This window comes from Setaria italica, chromosome III (assembly GCF_000263155.2).
Source record: "Setaria italica strain Yugu1 chromosome III, Setaria_italica_v2.0, whole genome shotgun sequence".
NCBI classification, from domain to species: domain Eukaryota; kingdom Viridiplantae; phylum Streptophyta; class Magnoliopsida; order Poales; family Poaceae; genus Setaria; species Setaria italica.
The window spans coordinates 41319782-41342702 of NC_028452.1; positions in this window are offsets into that span (position 1 = coordinate 41319782).

Consider the following 22921-nt stretch of genomic DNA (forward strand, 5'->3'; position numbering starts at 1 on the left):
CCCTTTTATTATACTCAAAGAGTACAAGCGCAGCAGAAAACATAGAAAACGTGCGTTTACTTTTTTTCTCGACAGACGTGTGCTTTACTCGACAGCAACACCTCAATAAGCCATTATATGGCTTATCAAAAGAGAGGGAGGAAGTGGGGGGGTGTGGGGAGGGGGGAAGAGCGCCATTTTTAATGATGTAATTATTTTACAGAACTTAAGAAACGCATTGCTTTGTTGGAGTCTCCAATATTTCACGTTTTCATTAAATTTCGTATGTATGTCAAGTTTATATATAGACTCACTAGAGAGAAAAAGAAAACTAGCCATCCACGTCCAATTCTAAAGTAGTTAGCGGCAACCTTGAAATGGTAAATCGAAACTCAGATTTTGAGAGTCCAGCTTGTTGCTTCCCGAACCGCAGTTGATCGAGCTTCCCGTGCACTTGCTAACTCTTCTTTGTCAGTTCAAAACACAACGTATATGAACTGATGCGAAGAGGTGTGCTTTGACCTGAGTTTCAGATGGACCTTTGGAGAGAGTGAGCTAATAGTGGGTGGAGCTCCTAGAAATGATGGGAGGAGTAACTCTGACACAAAACCACAATACTGAAATATGGACCCTAGAAAAATCAGGAGACTTTACGAACTTACTTTTCGAGGTGTTGTTAATAGATGATGATGGATATTTGGAAAGCCAAACTTCTTCTCAATTAAAATCCGAGTCTTCGCTTGGCAGGTATACAATGGTATGATACAATCAGCGGAGAAACTGGTAAAGAGAGATTACCATGGAAACATAGAATGCAAAATACTTGTAGATGTCTGGGGGCAAAAAGAATCTAGTGATCACATCATATGTTTAGATGTTTGTTGTCCCATTTCACATGGTGTGTGTTCAGACTTCAGAGATACTTTTGGGTGGCAACAAACGGTGTGAATGATTTCCAAGACCGGCAACTTTGGCTCATTAGAAATGATTTTGTTTTTAATAATGTTGTAGTATCCTCACCTGATGTAGCGCTATACCGTGTAATTTCATTCATGTAGAGATGGGTGATCCTGAACATAAGAAAGAAGGGAAGCGACGGGTGGATCTGCTCGATGAACGCAAGGAGATAGGGGCATGAGCATCAGTGAGTTGAGGGGATTTGATTTTTGTATACCTAGGTTGGATGAAGAGGGCTGGAGATGGGGTGCCGATGTTGAGGTAGAGCTGGTCGAGTGCCGGTGGCAATGGCGGCCCAAAGATCTTCAATCACTGGTGCTAGGGGCCATGGCCGGTGGTTAGGAGTGGATGAAGGGATAGCTGGTGAAGTGATTGAGGTTTGGGTGGTGTTGATTTGAATTTGGTGGAGGGAGCCAAGAGGATTTGACTGGCAGAGCTACCTTGCTCGGCCCGGTTTGTTCGGCCTGGATAAAGAAGAAACAACAAAGAGAGAAGGATGAGGCGAGGTCCATAATTTTTTTTTGGGGGGGGGTTAAGCTCGGGATGGTGGGCTGGTGGCGGCCGAGCGCTAGAGAGGAGAAACCAGCTGGGGAGGGGCTGAGCGCGCACGTCGGGCGCGTGGCCCTGACAGTGCCGACGGGACACCGAGGGTATGGCAGCGGCATGGGCGTGGCAGTGCAGGTAGCACTGGAGTTGGTGAAATCACGTATAGGCCTTGTTTAGTTGCTAAAATTTGAAGGTGTCAAATTACTGTTACAGCACTGTAGCACACTGTAGTGTTTCGTTTGTATTTGTGAATTATTGTCCAAACATTGATTAATTAGGCTCAAAAGATTCGTCTCGCAAAGTACAACAAAACTGTACAATTAGTTTTTAATTTTGTCTACATTTAGTACTCCATGCATGTATCGTAAGTTTGATGTGATGGGAAATCTTCTTTTTCATAGTGATAAAGTTGAAAGTTGGGGGTGAACTAAACAGGCCCATAGTGTTTGCGTGTGTGTTGAGATGATGTGGGGCTGGATGCAGGTGCCGCCGTGTGACGGCATGACAGCTCGCCAACGTCTGATGCCCGACACGCGTTGGTCATCCTAGACACGACCTGCGATAACAAGAGCAAAACCAACCGGCGAGGAACAACACCTTTGAGTCGATTTATCTCGCGAATTCAAATAGTACATACAGATTGGCGAAACTACAATATGTAGATGAATGATAGGGGTACAAATTTTATAAAGGATCGAGATAATTTGACTCTTGGTTTGAGAGATCAAAGGCTCCAAAAAAATAGAGAAAACATCCTTTCTATGGACTTGCGCAAAAATTAGCTAAGGCTGGAATTTCAGAGTTTTGACCGCTTTTTGACCATGATTTTGAATGTTGAAAACTTGTTTTAACTAATTCATAACATGCCTAGATGAGATGCTATACCTTGTACTGGTCAAAAGTTAAGGTTTAGGAAAAATAATTTTAATTATATGGCTAAAATTAAATACCTCCATACTTAGGGTTTTTCCAACCTGCATATGTTTAAACATATGATTTGATTTTGTTCTATTTAAACATGTCGATGAGTAAACAATGATTATTTTACATTTCTACTTATATTTGAGTATGTTTGACTTATTTTTCATAATTATGCCTTTTATCATTATTTAATTACAAAAATGACATAAGCCCTTTATAAAATGCATATTAATTGGTAAATCTATATCACATGTCAAAGGCTACCAAAACCCATTAAATTCAAAAGTTCATATATGAAAAATGTTAGTGCTCATGTTATGCAAATGATTAAGCCTAATTACATGTGCTAAACACTCGACGTGTTACAATAACGTCCGCAAAGCAAAGGTTTAGAGACTAATAAAGAATCTTCTGGAGATAAAGCTGTAGAGTTCATATATGTAAGGAAGAACAGATTGATCAGTACTGAGAAGTGAAAAGCATGCACCAAGAATGGAAGTTTCAGTCGCAAGAGAAGGTAGAGGCCCCAAGAACCGAAGAATGTAGACCAAGAACTTAAGAACAACATTCGGTCACAAAAGTACTGAAAATCTTGCCCGGCAGTGGTGTGCCGAATGTCGGAGAGAGGTGGCGGCGCCATTGAGCATCCGGGGCACTGGCGTACACACATGCAGTCTAAGTGATATTGTAATTGAAGTTTCCCCTCGTGGAATGGTTGATTGGATTGCTGGTCGTCAAACAGATTGGGTAGATACCGTGAAGAATCATTCAATTTAGAATATACAGTTAAGCATGAAAAGATGATTTCAGAAAATGCAGAATGCATCATTCAGAACAGCACAAGTTCAGAAACGATCATTGGCAAAAAGATTAGAACTAATGAAATGTATCCTGCATTCCCACTTCAGTTGATATGAAGTCGACTAGGAATTAACCTGGCACGTTGCACATTATAACTAACCGATTCGCGGAATTTTCAATGCAGAAAACTCGATTCAGAGGCAAGAATAAAGGAAATCGTGAGATGAGTATTTCTCTCGTGCTTGACTGGATGCTTGGCTTGCTTCGGTAGCAGTGGGGGTTGCTTTGGTGAGTGGTCTCTCTCTTAAGTGATGTAAAAGTCCTTGTAAAACTAGTTATATAACATATTCAATCCATCCATCCCGAGTTGCAGTTGACTTTAGTTGTATTAAATATCTATCTTTAAACAAATTTATACAAAAGAATTGGCATCCGTAACACTAAATTATTTTTAAAAAAAATCACCATGAAATGTGTTTTAATTATTCATTAATCGGTATTGTAGATATTATTATATTTTTTAGTAGCACCAAAGATGAACAATTTAGATGCAAATTTGGAGAGCTACTTGAGATTCTTTTTTGTAGTGATATGGGTGTAGAATTTAGACAAATATAAGTGGTTAATTTGATTTATTTTTTAAAATGGTAGAGGTGTCCAATTTAAATATAGATAGGGGTTACCTTAGACTAGTTTCACAAGGGAGTGGTGGATAATTTGTAAGAAAAGATAAAAGATTGAAGAGCTATTAGTATCAATGATTTATAGCCCGCCTGCGGTCGCCATGAGCTCCGCCTGCGGACCTAAACACGACATTGTCGAGTTGGCAGATGGTTTGCCCTGACGCCTCCGCCATCACGTCGCGCCTTGATGTGGGGCTTGGATCTTTAGCTGCCTTGAATCCGAACAGTGTTTAATGACTTGGTGTCTTGGAATTATTTAGCCTGTTCGGTTGGACTTATAAGCCGGTTGAAAAGCTGAAACGGCTGATTTATTGTAAGAGGAAAATACTGTTCGATGACTGATAAGCCGGCTGATAAAGCTGAAACGAACAAGCTGATTTATATTCTTGATTGCCTTGTGATGCTGTGGTTGCATCCGTGTCTCTGTCCAGTTCTTGCCCGACCTCAACAGGGGAGTAGTGTTGATAGTATTGATAGTAGATCAGTCATCACCCATCATCAGATTTAACCATTGCTTCATACTTATGGAGATCTATTTTTTGTAACTTTCCAGGAGGCTGGCCCGAGTACAGCGTCGATAATCGTCGAATCTTCTTCTTCCGACGAGCCAGCTGCGCCGATTCCTGAAATAAGGGTAGCACTCCCACCAACACAAGCAGAAGAAATCCGTTTTAAAGAGGTAAGAAACTTAACACCCAAATCGGTCGATTTTTTGCTGCCGTCGACTAATCCGTCTTTTTATTTTACTAGGAGCAGGATACTCCCAACAACAGCCTTATTTCTTTTGCGGTCGCGATTTCTGATGACGAGGAGGTCGCCTCACGCCAGGTCGCTCTGAGTTCACTTCCCGATGAAGTCCGCGCCAAGCTCCAGAGTATATGGGTCCTTCTTCAGGATGATGTCGACTGATTGGTGGAAGACGCCTTGCCGATTCGGCAACTCTTCAGTGAAATCAGAGGCCGAGTTCTAGAAGAAGCAGAAGAAGCTCTAGCACCCGTAGCATATATCGAGCCAATGCAAATCCCGGTGTTCAGAGCTTTACGGCATATGGCCGACCGTGCTAAACTAGCAAAGGCACGTGAAGAGGAGGACTCCTACAAACAACGAGCTCAAGAAGTGCACCAGTGGATCGACGTTCTTGAAAACTCCCGCTCGGACATTGTTGGTGCCATAGACCGCCTCAAGCGGCGAAGGGCAGAGGTCGCCAAGGAAATGGAGCAGGTAACCAAAGCCATAGCCGCTGAAGAGAAGAGGCTTCATGATCTCCCATCTGTTATCGCCGATCTAAAGCAGGAGAGGCAGGCCCTTGCCCATGAAGCTATCCGACTTCACCGCAATATACCAGAAGTCCCTGGGTTGGCCGATGATGACCAAAGGATTTTAGATTCGGCCGATCAGATTTGGCAGTGAGCGATTGCGGCCATTAATGCTCTCCTCGGGTGAATTGTAGAAAACTCTGAATGCTTTTGTACAAACATTTAATTTTCTTTTGCCGTTGTCGTGCGAATTCAAACTTGGACCGTCCTCTATCGCAGCTTTTCATTTAATAGTCCTTTACTCCGATGGGACACGTTTTACCAATCGTTACCCTTCATCCTTTTCCTTCTATAAGTATGAGACCCTCGTATCGCTTCTAAGGGCATTCGCACCTGGCCCAGCCTCCTTTCCTCAAGTTGTCTTAGTTCCATACTCTTAGACAAGGCTTCGAGATGTCTTCCCCTTCCTCCGTCAATCAGGTACGAGATCTCCCTTCGTTCCTTCGCCCAGCATTCATCAATCTAACGATGGGTGATTGTTTGTTACATCCCAGCCGAGACGCCTTAGCCTTGGCCTGGAACGAGCCATTGAGATCATGCACTCCGAGGAACCGCTGACGCAGGCGGACAGAGATCTGATCGAGGCCCATCGCGAAGAACTCAAAGATCATATCCCTGCTCATATCCAGAAGATCTTGGATCATATGGAAGCCAATTGCTCCAGGCGGCCGCCAACCGAGAAGAGCCACCAACTACCTCATCAGATCGTTCTTGAGGACGCCATGGCAGGAACATCCCAACCGCCTCTCGACAGAAGCCACCAACTTCCTCGTCAAGTTGCTGTTGAAGCTGCCATGGATGATTTGGAGGAAAAGAGCATCCGCCTCTTAATAGAACTAGGCCAGGTCGAGAAAGAGAGAAAGCCCAGCTAAAACGTGGTTAATGAATGTATTGGTACTTTTGGTCTAAGGGCGACTTGTACCGTGTCAGCCATGTATCCTATTGCTGTACCGAATAATAAATCGGCCAGACTAGTCAAAGGTTCCGTCCTCAAGGCGATGTCATCTTTGCATCGGCTATATGAACACAAGTCAATAGGAGTCGGCCACGGCGTCTCAAAATGCCATGTCATCGGTTACGCGTCCACCCATATGCTAGGGTAATATTTCTTCAAATACCTTCCATTTAAAGCTCTTGTGAATTCCTCTCCTTCGATAGTCTCTAATATGTACGCATTTCCCGGAGCGCATCGGCCGATTCTATACGGCCCTTCCCAAGTAGACGACCATTTACCGAATTTGGGATCTTTAGATCCTATCGGCAGCACCAACTTCCATACCAAATCTCCCTAGGAGAATTGCTTGACCTTAACCTTCTTGTTGTATCACCTAGCCACCCTTTTCTTATTTTCTTCGATGTTGATCAGGGCCCTTAATCGCTGACCCGCCGAATCGTCGAGCTCCCCCTTCATGAGGAGGGAATAGTCATCGGCTTTCAATTGATCTTGAAGTGATGTGCGTCTGGACCCCATCCTTAATTCCCAAGGCAATAGTGCCTCGTGGCCGTACACCAACTGATAAGGTGATATTTTAGTAGCCCCATGGCAGGCCATCCTATAGGCCCATAGAGATTCAGTCAAGGATGCGTGCCACTTCTTGGGCTGCTCCTCTATCTTCCTATTGATCAACTTGATTATACCCTTATTGGATGATTCGGCCTGACCGTTAGCTTGAGCATAATACGGAGAAGAATTCAACAATTTAATTCCCATATCGGCGGTGAACTCTTCAAACTCTCCGAGGTGAACATCGTCCCTTGATCAGTTGTGATAGTTTGAGGCATACCGAACCGATAAACAATGTGGTCTCTCACAAAATCGATCGTGGCGGCCAAAGTCACGGTTTTCAGGGGGACTGCCTCCACCCAGTTGGTAAAGTAATCAGTGGCTACTAATATGAACTTGTGTCCCTTGCTTGATGGAGGATAAATCTGTCCGATGAGATCTATTCCCCAACCCCTAAACGGCCATGGCTTAACTATTGGGTTTATAGTCGAGGCTGGTGCACGCTGCACGTTGCCAAACTTCTGGCAATCCTGACATCCATTAAAATATTTAAAGCAATCCTCGAGTATAGTCAGCCAATAATAACCATTGTTCCTGATCATCCACTTCATTTTGTGAGCTGTTTGATGAGCCCCGCATACGCCTTCGTGAATTTCTCCCATCAGAACCTTCGCCTCTTCCGTTCCAAGGCACTTGAGCAGAACCCCATCAATCATCCGGTAAAACAAATCATCCTCAAGTAACACATATTTCATGGTCTGAAAACATATTCGCCGATCCACTTTCTTGGATGGATTTTTTAAGTAGTCGGCGATCTCCTTTCGCCAATTGTCGGCCATAAGCTCCAGAGTCATGGCGCCTTGAATCGGCCGATATCCGAAAGCATGTTGGGCAAGCCTGTTAGCCTCTTCATTGTAATTTCTAGGAATATGCTCAATAACCGCAGACTTGAAATCTTTTAACAACCGAAGGAAATGTTCGTAGTAAATCCTTAAGACATCATCTTTGCACTCAGACTTCCTCGTCAATTGATTGACAATGAGCATGGAATCCCTGAAAATCTCCACTGCATCGGCTTTGATCTCCCTCAATAATTGGATACCTTTTAGGATAGCCCGGTACTCTGCTTGATTATTGGTAGCGGACGCCTCTATCGATAGAGAGAAATCATAACTTGCCCCCCGAGGTGATATGAGGATGATGCTGATTCCTGATCCGGCCCCACACGAAGAACCGTCGAAGTACAGTGTCCATGGAGCTGGCTCGACGATGGCGATTTCCGGTCCACAGTGCTGGGCTACGAAATCAGCCATAACTTGACCCTTGACCGCTTTGACCGATTCGTACCTCAGGTCGAACTCTGATAGAGCTAGAATCCATTTTCCAATTCTTCCTTTCAAAATCGGCAATGATAGCATGTACTTTACTACATCATCTTTGCACATGACTATGCACTCTGCCGATAACAGGTAGTGCCTGAGTTTGGTATATGAAAAATACAGACAAAGGCACAACCGTTCCATTGGGGAATATCTAGTCTCAGCGTCTAGGAGCCTTCTGCTGACATAATAGATTACCCTTTCTTTACCTTCAAATTCTTGTACCAGCGCCGATCTGATAGCTTGTTCTTCGGCCGACAAGTATAGTCTGAACGGCTTGTCAGCCTGTGGCGGGACCAACACCGGTGGTGAGATCAGGTACTGCTTGATGTCTTCCAACACTTTTCGTTGTTCTTCTCCCCACACGAATGCCTGGTCAGGTTTCAATTTCAACAAAGGGGTGAAGGCTGGAATACGCCCGGACAAGTTGGATATGAACCTTCTGATAAAGTTAACTTTGCCGATTAGGGACTGCAGCTCAGTTTTGTTCTGTGGGGCCACAACTTTATTGATGGCAGCCATAATTTTCTGGTTGACTTCTATCCCGCGCTCATGGACCATGAATCATAGAAATTGTCCAGCTGAAATGCTGAAGGCACATTTGTTTGGGTTCATTTTCAATCCATGCTTCCTCGTGCACTCCAACACTTCTCGCAATACCATGAGATGCGTGGTCTAGACCGGTCCATCGTCGAGCACCAGTTGCCTATAAAACTAGGATACCGGCCGTATCAGCAACCCGCACGACGGTGCAACCCTAAAATCCTACCTGATATAAAGGCCAAGATTACAAGATTGATTGAAGCAGGATTTATTCGGCAGTGCCGTTATGCTGAGTGGATTTCCAATATTGTACCCGTATACAAGAAAAATGGAAAGCTGCGCGTGTGCATTGACTTCAGGAATCTTAATCAGGCTACGCCGATGGATGGGTATCCAATGCCAATAGCCGATGTTTTGATAGACGCCGCCGTAGGACATAAAGTCATCAGTTTCATGGACGGTAATGCTGGGTACAATCAAATATTAATGGCCAAAGAAGACATTTCAAAGACGGCTTTCAGGTGTCCAGGCCACCTCGGTTTGTTCGTGTGGGTGGTGATGACCTTCGGTTTAAAAAATGCCGGAGCTACATATCAACGGGCTATGAATTATATTTTCCACAAGCTTATTGGTGTCCTGGTGGAAATTTACATCGACGACGTCGTGGTCAAGTCGAAAGGACATCAGGAGCATCTGGCCGATTTGCGAGATGTATTGGAGTGCACAAGGAAGCATGGATTGAAAATGAACCCAAACAAATGTGCCTTCGGTATTTCGGCTGGATAATTTCTAGGATTCATGGTCCATGAGCGCGGGATAGAAGTCAACCGAAAGATTATAGCTGCCATCAATAAAGTTGTGGCCCCGCAGAACAAAACTAAGCTGCAGTCCCTAATCGGCAAAGTTAACTTTATTAGAAGGTTCATATCCAACTTGTCCGGGCGTATTCAAGCCTTCACTACTTTTTTGAAATTGAAACCCGATCAGGAATTCGTGTGGGGAGAAGAATAACAAAAAGTGTTGGAAGACATCAAGCAGTACCTGATCTCACCACCGGTGTTGGTCCTGCGACATGTTGACAAGCCGTTCAGACTATACTTGTCGGCTGAAGAACAAGCTATTGGATCGGCGCTAGTACAAGAATTTGAAGGAAAAGAAAGGGTAATCTATTGTGTCAGCAGAAGGCTGCTAGACGCTGAGACTAGATATTCCCCAGTGGAACGGCTGTGCCTTTGTCTGTATTTTTCATGTACCAAACTCAGGCACTACCTTGTTGGGATATGAGGTAGGCTACACTAGCGCAATTCAAAATTTCTACCGCGTATAACCAGGAAGAACTGCCGTATAAGGATCACGGGATTACCACTCCACGCACTACTGGTGCGGAAGATGTAGATATGCGTCGATGCAGTGAAGACGATCACGTAGTCGTACGTAGTCGATCAACGTAGTCGTACGTAGTCGATCACGTCCAGCAGCTCCTCAGCAGCTCGTCCACGTGCAGCAAGATCGCCTCCGGTACCGCGGCTCGTCGTCGGCTCGTCGTGGCTCGTCGGCGGCTCGTCCAAGTGCTGCAGGCGCAACACCTCCAAGGTATCCACACGTGCAGGGAGGAAGCGTCGCAAGCCGGATTGCTAGATCCGCGAGTTGCAACAGGCGAGGGCGTGGGAGGCGCGGCAGGTGTGTTTCGCCAAAAAGGTGTAAACCCTAGGGCGCCCCCACCCCTCTATTTATAGAGGTTCCTGATGGGCCTCTGGATCCGAGGCCCATTAGTACCTCTAAACCTAATCCAACTCGGATCAGATCCGAATTGGGCTTCCAGCCCCTTAAGTGTGTGACCCTATGGGTTCGGATACGTATAGACATGGCCCGAGTACTTCTACTCGGCCCAATAGTCGGTAGCGGCCTCTAGCAAGACGTGCCAACTCCTATACGCACACGAAGATCATATCAGACAAACCATCACAACATAATATACATGCTATTCCCTTTGCCTCACGATATTTGGTCTAGCTTCAAGCCGACCGCTCTTTCTCGATCCTGTGATTCGGAATCCCTTTGTAGGTTAACTCTTAACCGTACGTAGCATGGCCATGCATTTTTGGATCCGATCACTCGAGGGGCCCAGAGATATCACTCTCAATCAGAGAGGGGCAAATCCCATCTTGACTGACCATGTCTCATAGCATGCTTCTTGACAAACCCGAAAGCTACCTTTATAACTACCCTGTTACGGCGTAGCGTTTGATAGCCCCTAAGTAGGTCGATCCACATCTAGAATACATGCGACAATCTCAGGTCTAAGGACAAAGCGTATATGTTGTTTAAAGAGAGAACTATTTCTCGTGTTGGGTCAGTCCTAGCACATGTCTCCACATGCGTCCACATTATTAGTTCAACATCTCCATGTCCATGACTTGTGAAACATAGTCATCAACTAATACATGTGCTAGTCTAATATTCATGTGTGTCCTCACATGAACTCCGACTAGGGACAACTTTAGAATAACCATACAAGTAAAGAGTTTCACATACAATTCACATAATTGCAAATCAATTCAAGTAGCCTTCAATGGATATTCAATGAACACAACATACAAATCATGGATACAAATGGAATATCATCATCTCTATGATTACCTCTAGGGCATACCTCCAACATACCTGTCGTGTGCAAAGATGATGTGGTAAAGTACATGCTATCATTGCTGATTTTGTAAGGAAGAATTGGAAAATGGATTCTAGCTCTATCAGAGTTTGACCTAAGGTACGAATCGGCCAAAGCTGTCAAGGGCCAAGTTATGGCCGATTTCGTGGCCTAGCATTGTGGACCGAAAATCGCCGTCATCGAGCCAGCTCCATGGACACTGTACTTCGACGGTTCTTCATGTGGGGCCGGATCAGGAATTGACATCATCCTCATATTGCCTTGGAGAAACTCTTTCTCTAGGAAAACCCCGTTCCGAGCGACAAACACTTTGCCTTCTGATCGGTTGTAGAAATAATATCCCAAAGTTTCCTTTGGATATCCCACGAAAATGCACTTATCCGACTTGGGTGTGATCTTGTCGGACTGAAGTCGCTTGACAAACACTTCACATCCCCAAATCTTTAGAAAAGACAAACTAGGAACCTTTCCAGTCCATATCTCATATGGTGTCTTAACTACGGATTTAGATGGTACCCTATTTAGTGTGAAAGCTGCTGTTTCTAGAGCGTATCCCCAAAATGACAACGGTAGGTCCGACTGGCTCATCATTGATCGAACCATGTCTAACAAAGTTCGATTACATCGCTCGGACACACCGTTTCTCTGAGGTGTTCCAGGCGGCGTAAGTTGTGGAACAATTCCGCAACTCTTTAGATGATTGCTAAACTCGTGGCTCAAATACTCACCTCCACGATCAGATCGTAAGGCCTTAATTTTCTTGCCACGCTGATTTTCAACTTCATTCTGAAATTCCTTGAACTTTTCAAAGGTTTCAGACTTGTGCCTCATCAAGTAGACATAGCCATATCTACTAAAATCATCAGTGAAAGTTATGAAGTATTGGAATCCTCCTCTAGCTGTCGTGCTCATTGGTCCGCATACATCACTATGTACGAGTTCCAACAAGTCTACTGCTCTCTCAGGAAATTCTGTGAAAGGCGTCTTGGTCATCTTGCCTAGCAAACAAGCCTCGCATGTCTCGTATGATTCAAAATCAAACGAAGTTAGAAGTCCATCAGAATGGAGCTTCTTCATGCGCTTTTCACTTATATGACCCAAACGACAATGCCACAAGTAGGTAGGACTCAAATCATTAGGCCGAGGCCTTTTAGCACTTACATTACAGATAGGTGAACCATCAAGATTTAAAACAAATAATCCATTCACAATGGGTGCAAAAGCCATAAACATATTATTCTTAGAGATCACACAACCATTGTTTTCACTCGCAAATGAATAACCATCCTTCATCAAGCATGAAGGAGATAAAATGTTTCGACTTAAACTAGGAACAAAATAACAATTATTCAACTCCATAATAAATCCTGACGGGAGGTGGAGTTGCATCGTCCCGACGGTCAAAGCAGCAACTCTTGCATTATTGCCCACGCGGAAATCAACTTCTCCTCTTTCCACGCTTCTACTTCTTATCATTCCCTGCATCGAATTGCAAATATGAGCAACCGATCCGGTATCAAATACCCAAGAATTAATAATTGTATCAGCGAGAAATATGTTGTCTATAACATTAACAACAAGCGTACCTGAGGTAGAAGTACTCTTACTTCCGCCGTTCTTCAACGAAGCTAGGTACTGCTTGCAGTTTCTCTTCCAGTGACCAAGTTCATGACAGTAAAAGCACTCTTTATCTGGAGCAGGTCCAGCTTTAGCCTTGGGCGCTGGGTTTGGCTTGGACACTCCAGCCTTGCCCTTCTTCTTCCAAGAATTGCCCTTCTTCTTAAAGGTAGGCTTGTTCTGTACAGCCATCACATGGCTGGTACTAGCGCTTTTCTTAATGTCTACCTCTGCTATCTTGAGCATACCACACAGTTCATTCAGACCCTTCTCCGTCCCATGCATATGGTAGTTCGAGATGAAGTTCCCATAGCTAGGCGGAAGAGATGAAAGAATGAAGTCAGTGGCCAACTCTTTGCCCATTGGGAAGCCCAGCTTCTCCAATCGCTGAGTGTAACCAACCATCTTGATTACATGTGGTCCTACTGCTGCGCCTTCTGCTAACTTGCACTCCAGAAAGGCTTTGGACACATTGAACCTTTCGGTCCTAGCCTGTGTCTGGAACATGTCCTTGAGCGCCACGATCATATCGTGTGCCTCATGATTTGTTTCGAACTGCATCTGCAGCTCGGGTTCCATGCAAGCAAGCATAAGGCAGCTTACCTCAAGATTAGCATCAAATGCCTTCTTGTAAGCAGCCTTAACAGCAACAGATGCATCATCAGCAGGTACTGGTGGTAGTGGGGTGTCTAGAACATCTTCCTTTTTTCTCAGCCCTGAGAACAATTCTCAGGTTACGGATCCAATCCGAGTAGTTTGTTCCATTCAACTTGTCCTTCTCAAGGACCGAACGCAAAGCAAACGATGCGGTGGTGTTGCTAGGTGCCATTTAATCTACAACAAAAGTAATGCAAAATACACTAAGACAAACGTATCCATGATAGAGCAAATTACATTAAACTATTTTAACAGAATCTACTCCCACTAAAATCAATATCCCTCTATTGAAACTTAGTGATTCAGGATCCACAACTAACAAGTCCACTAGTGAGCTTTAGCATCACCGCTAGCAAACGAGGTAGATCGGTAAGCAACTTTTGCTAATCATATCACATATGACTCCTGTTGTTGGGTGACATCTCTATGTCTCGGCGCCCAACCTTTATGCCCCAAGGTCCTTAACCGTTAAGATAACCTTGTTAAGCAAACCAACCCTTATGCGTGTAAGTGTCCGACACAAACCCGTCTAGTCAAGGAAAACTAGTGGCACCCTAATTTCATAGACCCACCACTAATTGTACAAGACATGGGACGGTGCAAGTTTTAGTTGGGAGGGCATACTAACTTAAACTTTGTGAGGGATCGTTCTACTTCTAACATCACAGCATGCAGAAAGTAAAACATAAATAGAATAGCATTCACACAGTTGTGACACAGTATGGCCCGTTTTCATATGGTGATCTCCATCTCCATAGAACCTGTTCACCATGGTGATCTCCATCTCCATGTTCCATGTGCGCCATCCTCCTGGTGATGAGTCCTCCAAGAACTAGAGCATGCTATTACGCCTAATAGCTAGTAAAGAATCTAGTAATGAAGATTACATAGTTGCTTGGATCATCACAGATTGGTACGCAGACCATTAAATACAATAAAGTGACAACACATATGGCTCCTGCCGTGTTGCCGTACGCGCGACACGCAGGTCACGAATGAGTTACACACATGCATCACATACACAAGGGGGCCATACTGATCACAAGATACATGCATACATTCTGCAAAACAGAGTTAGGCGTCCTAACGTTACAAACTTTGGAGGCCCGAAACTCCATCTTCCAAGACGAATTTGGGAAATCTAATTTCGCCGAAAACGGCATTGCCGTTGAATTTCATGTGTAACTTTTTCTGTAGATCAATTTTCATATAAAATTCGCCCCGATCCGAGATCGTACCGAAAAGTTACGGCTGATTTACCGAAGCATACGCATACGGCAAAATCCCGACCCCGGCAGTAGATCCCATGTACTATTGCACATCTAATGCGCCTGGCGTATGACCCTGGATCTCGATTCGACCAATCATATTGATCTTCGCTCACTGCAACTGGATTTACGTGTATCACTTAACTCCGATGGCGGAAACCGACCGGTATGAGTATGTCGTTACACTACCATTGCAGCAAGGGCACGAAACCAGGACATAGATCAAACAGAAAACTCGCATATCTCCATATGCTCACATCCCGAATCCAAAACTAAGCAGCTACGGCTCTGATACCACTGTTGGGATACGAGGTAGGCTACACTAGCGTAATTCAAAATTTCTACCGCGTATAACCAGGAAGAACTGCCGTATAAGGATCACAGGATTACCACTCGACGCACTACTGGTGCGGAAGATGTAGATATGCGTCGATGCAGTGAAGACGATCACGTAGTCGTACGTAGTCGATCACGTCCAGCAGCTCCTCAGCAGCTCGTCCACGTGCAGCAAGATCGCCTCCGGTACCGCGGCTCGTCGTCGGCTCATCGTGGCTCGTCGGCAGCTCGTCCAAGTGCTGCAGGCGCAACACCTCCAAGGTATCCACACGTGCAGGGAGGAAGCGTCGCAAGCCGGATTGCTAGATCCGCGAGTTGCAACAGGCGAGGGCATGGGAGGCGCGGCAGGTGTGTTTCGCCAAAAAGGTGTAAACCCTAGGGCGCCCCCACCCCTCTATTTATAGAGGTTCCTGATGGGTCTCTGGATTCGAGGCCCATTAGTACCTCTAAACCTAATCCAACTCGGATCAGATCCGAATTGGGCTTCCAGCCCCTTAAGTGTGTGACCCTATGGGTTCGGATACGTATAGACATGGCCCGAGTACTTCTACTCGGCCCAATAGTCGGTAGCGGCCTCTAGAAGGACGTGCCAACTCCTATACGCACACGAAGATCATATCAGACGAACCATCACAACATAATATACATGCTATTCCCTTTGCCTCACGATATTTGGTCTAGCTTCAAGCCGACCGCTCTTTCTCGATCCTGTGTTTCGGAATCCCTTTGTAGGTTAACTCTTAACCGTACGTAGCATGGCCATGCATTTTTGGATCCGATCACTCGAGGGGTCCAGAGATATCACTCTCAATCAGAGAGGGGCAAATCCCATCTTGACTGACCATGTCTCATAGCATGCTTCTTGACAAACCCGAAAGCTACCTTTATAACTACCCTGTTACGGCGTAGCGTTTGATAGCCCCTAAGTAGGTCGATCCACATCTAGAATACATGCGACAATCTCAGGTCTAAGGACAAAGCGTATATGTTGTTTAAAGAGAGAACTACTTCTCGTGTTGGGTCAGTCCTAGCACTTGTCTCCACATGCGTCCACATTATTAGTTCAACATCTCCATGTCCATGACTTGTGAAACATAGTCATCAACTAATACATGTGCTAGTCTAATATTCATGTGTGTCCTCACATGAACTCCGACTAGGGACAACTTTAGAATAACCATACAAGTAAAGAGTTTCACATACAATTCACATAATTGCAAATCAATTCAAGTAGCCTTCAATGGATATTCAATGAACACAACATACAAATCATGGATACAAATGGAATATCATCATCTCTATGATTGCCTCTAGGGCATACCTCCAACATACCTGTTATCGGCGGAGTGCATAGTCGTGTGCAAAGATGATGTGGTAAAGTACATGCTATCATTGCTGATTTTGTAAGGAAGAATTGGAAAATGGATTCTAGCTCTATCAGAGTTTGACCTAAGGTACGAATCGGCCAAAGCTGTCAAGGGCCAAGTTATGGCCGATTTCGTGGCCTAGCATTGTGGACCGAAAATCGCCGTCATCGAGCCAGCTCCATGGACACTGTACTTCGACGGTTCTTCATGTGGGGCTGGATCAGGAATTGACATCATCCTCATATTGCCTTGGAGGGCTAGTTATGATTTCTCTCTGCCGATAGAGGCATCCGCCACCAATAGTCAAGCAGAGTACCGGGCTATCCTAATAGGTATCCAATTATTGAGAGAGATCAAAGCCGATGCAGTGGAGATTTTTGGGGGATTCCATGCTCATTGTCGATCAATTGATGGGGAAATCTGAATGCAAAGATGATGTCTTAAGGATTTACTACGAAGATTGCCTTCGGTTGTTAAAAGAGTTCAAGTCTGCGGTTATTGAGCATATTCCTAGAAATTATAATGAAGCGGCCAACAGGCTTGCACAACATGCTTCCGGGTATCGGCCGATTCAAGGTGCCATGACTCTGGAGCTTACGGCCAACGATTGGCGAAAGGAGATCGCCGATTACTTAAAAGATCCGTCCAAGAAAGTGGATCGGCGAATACGTTTTCAAGCCACGAAGTATGTGTTACTTGAGGATGATTTGTTTTACCGGACGATTGATGGGGTTCTGCTCAAGTGCCTTGGAATGGAAGAGGCGAAGGTTCTGATAGGAGAAATTCACGAAGGAGTATGCGGGGCTCATCAATCAGCTCACAAAATGAAGTGGATGATTAGGAACAATGGTTATTATTGGCCGATGATACTCGAGGATTGCTTTAAATATTATAAAGGGTGTTAGGATTGCCAGAAGTTTGGCAACGTGCAGCGTGCACCAGCCTCGGCTATGAACCCAATAATTAAGCCGTGGCCGTTTAGGGGTTAGGGAATTGACCTCATCGGACAGATTTATCCTCCATCAAGCAAGGGACACAAGTTCATATTAGTAGCCACTGATTACTTTACCAAGTGGGTGGAGGCAGTTCCCCTGAAAACCGTGACATTGGCCGCTATGATCGATTTTGTGAGAGACCACATTGTTTATCGGTTCGGTATCCCTCAAACCATCACAATCGATCAAGGGACAATGTTCACTTCGGGAGAGTTTGAAGAGTTCACCGCCGATATGGGAATTAAATTGTTGAATTCTTCTCTGTATTATGCTCAAGCTAACGGTCAGGCCAAGTCATCCAATAAGGGGATAATCAAGTTGATCAAGAGGAAGATAGAGGAGCAGCCCATGGCACACATCCTTGACTAAATCTTTATGGGCCTACAGGATGGCCTTGTAACGACCCTGGTGAATCAGCCGAGTTAATCCTAAGACGAGTCCCTAATCTAGTTGACTCAGCCCTTCCTGAGCACGAGCGCTTACGGTCCGGTCCTCCACCCCGACCCCTGGAACCCAAACCAGACCGCTGGTTCCCTCTGAGTCCCAAAGATAGTGTTCCTTCCAAATCTTGGAGCTGAAAGAGAACCAGAGACTGAATGGTGGACCACAACTAGCTCCCCGATTCTCTCGAGACAAACGCGCCAGAGCAGCATGCGCCCGTTTTAGAGCTCCCCCGCCGCGTGGCTCGATCTCTCCGACGCGCACTGCCTCGCCCAGTCGCCGGCCGCGACAGGATGGATCAGCACACCTTCCTCCCCAATCGTAGCAGAAGCCCCTGCAACCCTTTCTGCCTCGCCTCGTCTCGCTCGCAGCCTCGCCGGCCGCGCCAAGGAGCCCCGTCGTCGCCGTGGCAGAGTTTTTGCCGCTGCTGCATCAGACCGCCTCGCACCTCGCACCTATCACCTTGCCCGGATCCCCGGCTGCAGCCCCGATGCCTTCCAGTTTGTCCGCCTCTCCACAATTGCGCCGCCCACGAGCTCCCTCCACGACGATACCGCCCCCGCCAACCACGACTCCGGCAGAGACAACTCCTTTTTCTGCCTCGCCAGTAATGTGCCCCGGTAAGCCGCTGTCTACGCTCGCTCGCGCCGCCGCTCGCCTCGTCACCTCACCTGCTGCGACCTTGCTTGCAGTGCCTTCCTTCCTGTCACACGCCAGTCAAGTCCGCCACCCACAATCCGCCACTGGACGCGACCAGACCATGCTCGCCTTTGCCAAATCTAAATCCCGGCAAAGCCGCGCCTGCGCCGGCCTTGTCTCCCGTGCCCAATGACCAAAGACCCTATCCCCGAAGCTCTGTTTCGCCATCCATCATCGCTCAATCGCTGCCATGGCAGCGCACTCCATCCATTTCTTCCTGGTCTTCATGCTGCTCAAACTCTCTCTCTCTCTCTCTCTCTCTCTCTCTCTCTCTCTCTCTCCTGCGCAGCTATAAAAAGGAGTACCAGAGCCCCCACCGGAGTTTCCTTCGCTATCGCTATTTCGCCGCACCATACTCTGGTCGCACTTGAGAACTGCTGCTCGAGCTCTTAAGAAGTTCCCCTCTCCGCTCAAACTCGCTTCTCCCCAACCCACCAGCCGCCTGATCCTCCGCCCGGTGCTAGAGCTTTCTTGTTGTCCACAAGAAGCGCCGCCGTCGCCGGAGCACTGTCAAACCTCACCGCCACCCAAGCCTTAGCGCTTTAGTCTCTCCGCCCAAGCTTGTTCTTTCCCGACCCCAAAACTTCACCAGTAGACCTGAAGGTAAGCTGGCGACCCCTTCCCGGTTTACCCGACCCCTTTTCCGTCTCGCCCGACCTTGTCTGTTTCGCCGACCCTTATCCACCTCACCCGATGGCTCGGTTGTATCTCTTTGCTTGACCTAAGGGTATCTGTGTAAATATCGGGGACTTCTCTGTGTTAAGTTTGAGGACCTCGGTACAATTATTCCTTAAGTTGAAGGGTCAGATCATAAGTTTATCCCCCTCCGACCCTTTTATCCTGTTCTCCCCAACTGAAGTTGAACTCCCCCACCTTTCCTGTAGCTACAAGTGTCTGAGCTTCAACTTGCAAGTGTTGTTGAAATAACCGTCTAAGTGCTAACTGCTGCATTGCATTCATGTAGAGTTACATCTCACCGACGGCACCTACGAGCTACATCCAGCGCCTGAAGACGGAACGGTAGCTGAGTCGCCGATTGCAGAAGCCGAAGCAGGACCCGCTGAGGACCCATCTGCCTCCACGCCGCTTGAAGGCAAGCCTCGGAGAATGAACCCATCTTTCTAAACTTGCACATGCCTTTCTTCTTATGAATATGCATTTACGTATAGGAGTTGTTGAAACCATAGATGCATGACTTAGTTCCTTTGATCTGAACACTAGTCTGTTGGGTCGAGTAGCTGCAATGCTTAATAGAATTTGGTAAAAGTCGAGTGATTTCCTATCACTCGCAAGTTATAGGAGTTGGTTGGTCTCTTTCTGTGTACAACTATAAGGATGATGGATGGGGCAGGGTTTTGGTGAATTCTTTTGGTGGTCGGCTGATCGCCCCGTCTGTTTATTGAATCTGTAAGGCCGGACAGTGGTGGTGTTCGTGATCAAGTGTTTGAAAGTACTAATCTCATACCCATTATGGGATGGGGAAGCCTAGTACCTGATTGAACTTGGACGTGAGCGGTCGATCCACTGTCTCTGGAACGGAGTTCCCCTACGGCCGCATGTGGTGGCAAGTGTGGTCACGGAACGGCAGAGGCCGGGTCTGTGGAACCTTGCACCAAGGGAAGTGGGCCCGACACGGGTTAGGGAATTGATGGGGACGGTCGACATAGGAAGCAACCCTCGGTGGTGCGCGGATGTCGTGAGGTTAGGTTCACCATGCATGGTTAAAGAACTCAAATCGATTCGTCTGCCTCTCACAGTTTGAGACTGCTTGATCGCTATGCTACACTGAGTAAATAAGGAGTCTGATGATGACATGGTCTTGATGATTGAGTTTATACACATAATGTTGGATCTATGCTTGCTTAGTCTAAGTTGACAATGTAGACTGGTTAATGAACTTAGAATTTGAGCTAAAACATTGAAAGTAAGGACCAAACATAGTTGCTTTTGGCAAACAGAAACCCCTCAGCCAAAGAGCCTCGCATGTCTAGAAGTGGTGGAGTAGCTATCCCACTGGTCGGTTAAATCTTGTTGAGCTTAGAAGCTCAGCCTTGTTTGTGACATCTTTTTTCAGGTGAGGTTGAATCTTCTGAGCTTGCTGCTGGCACCTGGCCGCCCCAGCTTCCTCCTGGGTGGACGGTCAAGTGGGATCCTTCCTCGGACGATGGGGAATGGGATCACTCATGTCCTGTTGGCCTCACCAGGGACATCCGACCCCGACGCTAGCTTCCGCTCTGTTTTGTCTTCTGTTGTTTCTTTCGAACCTTGTAAAACTCTGATTTGGAATAGTGTGTGGTGAATTGTTAAACTAATTGTGGATCTGTTGTATTCTCTAGAACCACTCACTTTCGTGTGAGCTATGCTAACTCGGTCCTGTTAAGTGGTTAAATCGGATGAAATCCGACGGACCGTCGAGTTAACTTGATTAAAGTATGAGGATCGCGTGTTAAGCGACTTAACCATGCTTTAGTCGAGTTAATCCGAGGTGTTTCGCCACAGCTGGTATCAGAGCTGATTTAGCAGGACAGAGAACACAATGGCTCCTAAAACACGTTGTTTTTGAATGAAAATTGCAAGAAAAAGGTTGAAAAATGTCGTACGATCGTTAAGGATGACTTTAGTACGAGAGGCCCTAGGGGATTTTGGGGTTATTTTAGGTGGCTATTACTTATTGGTTATTTTGCTAACCCCCAGCACTTCGCCACGTGTATCATACGTGTGCCGAATTCCGCATCACGAGTATGCGAGGGTTGATAGGGAGTTATATTCAAAGGACCCTATCATCGTGGTTGTTTCGCCCACGTTTATCATACATACGCAGGTTCCATATGTTAATTCATGCGAAGGGTGGTATGGTTCGATTCCAATGAGCCTATCATCACGGTTGTTCGCCCACATCTATTATACGTGCGCTGATTTCCGCATCTCGAGTTTGCGAAGGGTTATATGGTTCCATTCAAAGGGGACCTATTTCCATGGTTGTTGTGCTGTCCATGCAGCGTTAAGCGCATGGGTACCGTTTCTATAGTGAACGGTAATGCTTGGGGACGCTTTCGTGGGTGGTGGCACGAAAGGTTCATGTGGTCGTGTTTTCTGCAGGTACACTAACCACGTTCGCTTAGGGAAACGCTGTTAGAAGCCGACTAGCTACTCTAGGGAGCGACGTACTGGTTGCCTTGCCACCGGCACTGATTGCGTAAGACCAAAGTTTTTGGCAGTTGTTTTGGTTGAGAGGATGAAGTAGGTCGTGCATGCGTCATAAACTAAAATCTATGAAATCACATCCCTACAACAACCTTGCCTTGGTAAAAAGCTCTTCTTCGCTTTAAGGATTTCTAGTTGCCTTCTCATCTTGCGCTCTGGTCAAACTCTGAGTGCTTTTCCTGCCCGATCTATTCTCCTTGGGGTTTCTATCTCACGCTTGTTTCGGTTCTTGGTTCCAGATGGTTGCTCCCGGACACGTGTTTTATGGCGCTGATGGCACTTCCCACTCTACATGCCTACACTTTGAGGGTTTTCCTGCTATTTTGTGGGATACCTTAAGATGGTTTGGGTACCAGTCACCGCCTTTGTACGCGGGACGGGAGTACCAGGAGCACGGAGTGCAGCGGTGCAATGTGCAAGTGTTTGTACCTCCACCCCCTGTACAGCCCGAGTGGCCCCAGCTCGAGGTCTCGACCTACGGTCATGCCCTTGAGGACACCTGGGAGTCGGCTGCCCTGCAGGCCCTCACCCAGTTTTGCCGGCTACATCCGCTTGAGGTCCTTTTGGACCCGATCCGCTTGTTTCCCGCTAGGGATCAGCTGGATCCGGCTTGGCTTGACTGCGTCAACAACATGGAGGTGTTGGCAACCTCCCACTCGTTGGTCACCCTCTCTACCAGAACCAGGTGCATGTCAGCCTTGTACCGGTTGATTGAGCTTCAAGGCCGGGCCATGGCTGTCTTGGCTCGGATAGCCATGGATACCCAGGAGCATTTCAACACCGCCAAGAGGGATTTGGTGGAGCGGTCATATCAGCTCATTCAGAGAAGCATACAGATCCATGACATGCAGGCCAGAATTTTCGAGCTTGAGGAAGAAGTGACGGACATGGAGAACGACATGATCCAGCTTGCCGAAGAAAAGATGGAAGCTGAGATGGAGCTCGTAGTTGCTAATGCCCACTTGGGCGAGCACCACACCGAGCTCGATGCCATCCATGCCCTTGAAATGTAGCTGGACGAGCAAGAGGATCCTGAGGCG